The sequence below is a fragment of the Podarcis pityusensis genome (genome assembly GCF_964106645.2).
Source record: "Podarcis pityusensis genome assembly, chromosome: 1".
NCBI lineage: Eukaryota > Metazoa > Chordata > Lepidosauria > Squamata > Lacertidae > Podarcis > Podarcis pityusensis.
In genome coordinates, this window is record NC_138028.1 from 48958753 (window position 1) to 48966240 (window position 7488).

The 7488-nt window shown below is 40.4% G+C and overlaps 1 long non-coding RNA gene across 2 annotated transcripts in view; it reads left to right on the forward strand.

Annotated features, from left to right (window-relative positions):
• LOC308485658 overlaps positions 1-7488 on the forward strand; it is a 28911-nt gene that overhangs the window by 7518 nt on the left and 13905 nt on the right. For both annotated transcript variants that reach the window (XR_013990666.1, XR_013990667.1), the window contains exon 2: positions 401-468. This is a non-coding gene — a long non-coding RNA (uncharacterized lncRNA). The remainder of the gene's footprint in view (positions 1-400; positions 469-7488) is intronic.

The following is a 7488-nucleotide window of genomic DNA, read 5'->3' on the forward strand; positions in this document are numbered from 1 at the left end:
GCAGAGTGATCATGCCTGTTATGAAAAGGTCCAAAGTTAATACAGTGGTACCTCGGGTTAAGAACTTAATTCGTTCTGGGGGTCCGTTCTTAACCTGAAACTGTTCTTAACCTGAAGCACCACTTTAGCTAATGGGGCCTCCCACTGTTGCCGTGCTGCCGGAGCACGATTTCTGTTCTCATCCTGAAGCAAAGTTTTTAACCTGAGGTACTATTTCTGGGTTAGCTGAGTCTGTAACCTAAAGCATATGTAACCTGAAGCGTATGTAACCCGAGGTACCACTGTAATAACATCTGCCTCTTCCTGAGTGCTGTCCCTTTGAGGTGTACCTCCTCTCAGGGAATTGCATCAGGCATCAGTCCAGATTTCTTTTAAAACTAAGCTACATTCTTATTTCCAGAAATAACATCTCCATGTGAAATGTTCACCTATTAATACTTGGAGATAACACTCAAAACATAACTATTGGTAAGTAACCTCTATTTCTTTCTTGAAAAAAAGCAATAGAAAAAGTAACCTGAACTGAAATATTTGAACCTTGGACTTTTTCTGGAAATAATACAATAAAACAATGAGATTGATCTGATGCAATCTCTAATTTCATATTGGAGTATACCCTGGGGGTGGTTAGAAAGTAAATTATTGTGTACAGCAGAAGCACTGGCAAAATTCTAGTACACCACCTAATGTGTATTGAGTGCTGGAATTCTTGGAAAGAACTTCGGACTAGGTGACTAGTAGGAAGGCATTTTTATGTTCTTAAGCAAGACTGCAGCGCAAGTTCTTAAGACATAGTTTAAGAGATGCCAGGTATGCACTCTTGCTTTGCATATTTAACAGGTAGTGGTGTTCTTTGAGAATCATAGGTTGAATAGAAAGGGCAAACAATGCAGAGCTGAAATATTTGGAAACTTGTTAGACTAAAAATTATATAAAAATGAAACAGCCAGGTAGCAAAATAAGTACCCAAATAGTAAGTGTCTTATCTTACAACCAGTTAATAGTTCAGCAATCCAAAGTGACTTTTATATTGCTATTTTTATTTTTTTTTTAAATAATCTTTATTAAAGTTTCAAAAGGTTACAAAAAAAACAAAACAAAATCACACACAAAAATAACACAAAACATGTCATAAAAAAAAAAAAAAAATTCCACCTTTTATGTCTCATTTTCAATAACTTCTTTTCATGACTTCCCCACGCCTCCCCTTATTGTATTCCAACTCCGATTGTTTATTCAAGCAAGTTTTTATCCTTAATGTCCTAATCATAATTTATTAATTTACTTAACCATAAATTATTAATGTGATTCTTTATAATAATTTTAAACCTTAATTCATTATTATCCATTAATTTAGATTATTTAGCAATTTTTAGAATATATACCTTAATCATACATAAAAAAAGATTAAAAAAAAGAGATATAAAAACAGATATAAAATACCTTCCCTAAGATTGTCCCTAATTCCCATCCACAGATTCCCCATTCTTATAATAATAAAGAGCATATAGTTTTACACTGCAAAATAAAAATCAAGCCCCCTTTGGACTTCTAAACCCCACCCTTCTCTTCCCGGTTTCAATCCCAAACCAAAGTCCAATTAGTCCATCTTTTTAGCCTGGTGACCTTACGTCCGAGGCTCTCGGATCTCTCTCAGTCCCTCTCCGCCGGCTTCTTCGAAAATCTTTCATATTGAACACCCCAGGTCGGGGAAGTACCTTCTCCATGTTAACCATATTTCTTCCAGCAAGGCCTACTTGTTTAGAGGTGGAGCTCCAACTCTGTTTCTTAAGTCTATATGTCCCAAATAATCCAGTTTTCATCTTAGTCGAATTGAAATTCTTCTTGGCAGGTCTCCGACTCTCTTTTATCTTCTGTAACTTTTCAGCCACCCCTTCTTTCTGCTCCTCCTGTTCAGCTGATGTCTTAGTCTTTGGTTTCTTTTCTTGTCCAGCTGCCTGTGTTTTGAGCATCAAGTCCCTTTCCAACTCAGTAGGTATATTTTCTGTTGACTTCGGTTTCGTAGGACTTGTAGACAAAACATGGCCTTGCTCTATCCTCTCTTGCAGCTTTCCCATGAGAAAAATAAGCTCTTGCAAGTCAGCTCGTATTTCCCGACCTAGTTCCATTCTTGTAATATCCAAGAATCCCCTCTAGAGGGATTCTAGTTACTTAGTATTTCTTTTCCCTTCCGATCCAAAAATCAAGTTTATTTGTATCAGTCTTTCTTTACTTTCAATATTTTGTAGCAGTATAGCCGGTTAGAATTTAAGCTTTGATTTTTCCGGCTTTGACAGCTAATTTGACAGCTGTCAAAAGTTTTCTATAAATCCTCTGCAGGCTCTTTTCACGGGTTACTCCCGGGCTTGAGAAAGGTGGTACTTAGTCCAAAATAATTAAACTTTTGTCCTCCGGCACATTAGCTTAGTCCTTTAAATCTGTGGAATTTATATCTTTTATCGAATTACCCCAATTCTTCACGCAACCTTAGTTGACAGCTCCTTGCTTCAAACTGTTTACAATAAGGGGGGGGCGGACTTCCCTTTTTTTCACCTCCCCCGCTCGTGCCAAATTCCTAATCAAATTATTTGTAATCCAATTTCCCAATTACTCACGGGTTGTTGTTCTTGATTTTAAGTCCAAATTTTAATAGGAAGAAGTCAGCGCTCTCCGACAAATGGCATGCGGCTTCGCTCGGCAGGGGAAGCAGAAGACTCACAGCACCACGCCGCTCCCCGGCACCCGTTCCGTAGCCTTTAAAAAGGCTCCTTCGCGAGTCGGGAGGGCGCTTAACGATGCCCGCCGAGTCACCATGTCCACGGGCTCCTATGCCCGTGGTTTTTGAGGGTCCCCGTGTCGCCGGCACGGCAAGACCCAGCCCCTGTCAAGCCGATTCCCTCCGGAGCTCGGAGGGAATCCGCCATTAGCCGATCGCGCTAACCCGGAAGTCTTTTATATTGCTATTTTTAGTGCTGCTATTTTTGGATACTAACCTGTTGAATATTTATGTTACTCTGTGATGTCTTAGGGTCTTTAGTAAAAGCAGATCAGGTGTCAGTTGCATGTTTTATATTACATTTTAAAGCAATTTCTACTATCAGGCTGGAAAGTTTCCTCCTCTATTTAGGGGGAAAACACAATTAAGGAAAACATTTGGTTTTTAAGATCCTTCAGATATGTAACTCAAAAGTTTATATGTGCAAATAAATAAATAGGAATGTGGAATTGTAAAAAAACCCAAAACCCTTGGGTCATGATGTCATACTTTAGGATGTGTGGGTATAATTTTACTGTTAATGTGGAATTCCTTTTAAGATGCAGTATGGTGTTGTACAAGGCCATAATCAGTAACAATATTCAAATGGATGAACCATGAGCTTAGCTGAATATTTGTTTGATGCTACTGTTGCCGGTCTCATTGTCCAATAAATGAGTCCCTCTTCAGCTTTATAATCAGTCTCTCTCTTTGAAAGTAGGAACAGCTATGAAGGCAGCAGAACATATGGTTCTGAGCATACCCGTTGCCGCACTGAAGCATATTATTGCACACCATCCCAATTTCAGAGCAGTACAAGATTACTGTACTGGAGTTCTAGGCACTCAATGGGGGTTTCTGTTTCCTTTTGGAAATGAGGCACAGTGGAGACTTGTATTTATAATATGTGGCTTATTTACACATATATACAACCTGTACCTACGATGGAAGTGTTCACAACATCATCACCCCAAAAGGGTCTTGCTTCTTCCTTAGTCATAGCCTTGGATTCAAACAGAAATCAAACATTGTGTTCTGACCCTCCCCTCAGCTTTCCAGCTTGCTGCTTTCCTTCTAAGTGAAGTTATTGCTTCCTAACCTCTCTGTTCTAAACTCTGGCTTTATTTGTTGAGGGAGAAGGGCCCACCCATTTGCTGTCTCACACTGAACCCTCAATCCTTTGTTCTCCTAATGGCCCAGGCAATTACCTCATCAGGAAGCTAGCCTGGCTTATTTTTTAAACACCTGCTGGACCTTGGGGTTCACTAGGCTTGATTAGATTTCAACACATATTGGATCTGGGGATTAAAAGGGTCCAGCACCTACAAACTTATAATATTATTACGGTATTTGAGCAGCTCCATTTTCAGTTACCTTTTTATTGGTAAGAATTCTCAGAAGATAACCATATTAGTTTGCTATGGCAAAAACAACAATGAAGAGCCATGTGGTACAGTAAGTCAAGTCCCAAGCAAGGTGGAGAACTTAAAGGTTTTTCCACACCAAGTATGCTTGGGATTACCCAGCTTGAAAAACTCTTTTAAGTTGTTGCTTTGCTTGCTGAGCAAGGCTTGCTCCCAACACTGGCTTTGGGATACTCTCACAAGATTTTGCAGTACAATCAGAGCTCCCTTGAGATCTTGTGTGAGCATCCCTAGCCCTCTAGAGCCAACATTGTGAGTGGGCATTGCCTCTCAAGCAAGGCTGAGAGCTTAAAACCCCTTTTTGTACTGGGTAACCCAAGTTGACCTGGGACTCATCTACACTTGTGGTTTTTAATACTAAAAATGAGTTTTAAAATGGTTATGATAATCCTATAGCCATATGATATTCTTTTAAAATGTCAATACAGTGGTACCTCAGTTTACGAACCTAATCTGTTCCTGAAGTCCGTTCTTAAACCAAATCCGTTCTTAAACTGAGGCGTGCTTTCCCTAATGAGGCCTTCTACCACCAGTGCCCTCCCACCGTTCGGCTTCTGCTCATAGACCAAGGTAAAGTTCGCAAACCGGAACACTACTTCCAGTTTTGCGGTGTTTGTAAACCAAATAGTTCGTAAACAGGACTGTCCGTAAACCGAGGTACTACTGTAATGCGTTATTGAAACGTGACACCAGAGGGTGCTGCATAATCCACTCCTCATCAAATAAGAGGGTAGACCTTGTAGAAAAGGAAGCGAACGAGAAACCAAATTCCTTTTGTTTTCGAAGGATATAAAAAACATTGTTCTAAGAACATTTAAAGAGTGAGTATAGATCCATTCCTGGTGTGAAAAGAGCATTTAAGCACTCAGCTGTGCGTGGGGATGCAGCACTTTAAGAGCCAGGGATGTTCTTGTGAAGACTTGTGGGATAATCCAAGTTCTTGTCAGCTCTCAAGAGCTAGTGCTGTGAGTGGGTCTTCCCCATCAAGCAAGGCTGAGAGCTTAAAAGCTTTTTTTATGCTGGGTAACCCAGACCCATCACAAAAGAGCTTCTAGTTCTTGGCCTTGCCTGCAGAAGGAAAGCCCTGTTTAGTGCACAGGCTTTGGGAGTACTGGAGATGCTCTCTCTCACTCTTCCTCACCTGCTAGCCATGGGGCCACTCAGAGTATTGGAATATATGCAACTTACACATATATGCATAACTTTTGGAATCAAACACCCATGTAAGATGAGGGATTACTGTACTTTAAAGACTGGAAAATTTATCATAGCACAAGCTTTCATAGACTAGAGTCCATTTCTTTAGATGCATGAAGCATCATCCTAAATTGAAGGGATGGATATAAAAGGATATTGGTCTAAATAGATGTAAATAAAAAGATGAAGTACAGAAGTTAGCATAATATGAAATGCAAAAAATGCAAACTGTGACAATTATTGTGAAGCTGAAATATATGTAAAATAATCACAAAAACTTTTCACAAATCTTGTGTTGATAACAATTTTTTTGGCACAGGTAAGCTAATAAATACATATAGTGAGACAAATGATATTACAGTATAATGATTCCAGACACAGGCGATAGAATTTAACTTCATGATAAATTTTAATAGTTACATACTGGAGAGTTACTTTGAATTTCCTGTGTTCACAATTGGCTACTTTAAGGTAAGTTGCTGATTTTCTTTGGAGCCTGTCAGCTTTGCACCATATTTCATGAATGCTTATGCCATTATAGATTTGCTGGAGTTAAAGGTACAACAAAACTTACTGTACAAACTTTTTCAATTTATCATTAAATAAACAATGTGTTCAATGCTCACATTTTTTATAATTCTCTTAATTATGACAATATAAGAATAGTATCTGCACAGAAACCTAGTTGATAGACTACAGGACAAAGTGTTTGATAATGTTGCCCTCCAGAGGAGGAATGAGATACCACAGGAAGAAAAGTGGGAAGAGGAAACAATTGCCAGGCATTCTCTAATGGCAATCATGGTACAGTGGTACCTCGGGTTACATACGCTTCAGGTTACACACTCCGCTAAACCAGAAATAGTGCTTCAGGTTAAGAACTTTGCTTCAGGATAAGAACAGAAATCGGGCTTCGGCGGCACGGCAGCAGCAGGAGGCCCCATTAGCTAAAGTGGTGCTTCAGGTTAAGAACAGTTTCAGGTTAAGAACGGACCTCTGGAACGAATTAAGTACTTAACCCGAGGTACCACTGTATTTCACAAATGATGAAGTAAGTAGTGGAGAGAGTCTATTCTTTCTAATGGGCCTATACTCAGTTCAATTGTTAATAATTTATTTGGCACTTTTGCAGTCCTGTCCTGTTAATGTTTACTCAGAAATTGTCTGCATTGGGGCTCAGGATCTTCACAAACTTGGCGGAGTTTCAGGCCTGATGAACATAGCAGCTCATGCCCTGTAGGTCCTACTCCATGAAATCAGTTACTAAGACTAAAAGTTGCTGCCTCCCCACAACCGTCTATGTCTCCTCCTCTCCAGGGCTTCTTGCAGGCAATCAGAGATCATGTGCAGCTTGTCTTTGCTCTTCCTGTTTCATACATTTCCTGGTTCTGGGAGCCGGGGGAGAGGAGCTTGTCACAGCAGGAGAGGGGAGACACCTGTGACTCTTCGCTAGCTTGATTCATCTCTGCCTCTCAACCTCTGCCCTCCCACTCACCTACTTCAGCTTCTGCCCGATTCTTGACTTCTCTCTGCCACAGGCTCTCCCCACTCCCTAAGTCTTGCTACCCCTTTGGCTTCCAACACTTCCTCTTCCCAGTCTTCTCCCTCTTCTCCACTCATCATTGTCCCACCACCACTCCCCAGGCTCTGAGCCTTCTTCCCTTGGTGGTTCCCCAGCTGGGGATTCATCTGTGTCCAACCAGTCAATGACAGGTGGATAGACATCTTTCTTTGTCTGCCTATATACATAAAAATGTAAAGCTGTCATCACTCTGCAGTTTGCAGTCTTCCACAGTATGTTCACATAATGTGTTACACTCCTAATACCATGTGTTGTCTTTAACACACAGTTCCAGAATCAATGCAGTAGTTTAGAACAGGTATTTTATTAACAAGCAAACACCCATGTAGGAACAATATCCACCAACTGATCTTAACCTTCTCTAACAGAAGAAGCTAAGTGACAGGCTTCATCCAAGTGACAGGCTTCCTCCCAAAAGTGGAAATGTGTTGACTCATTGGCCCCTTTCAACATGGGCATTACATGAAGGGGGATCACACATAGTATGGGGTTGTGACACCACACCTCTGGTCCCCCTTCTGCAGTACTAC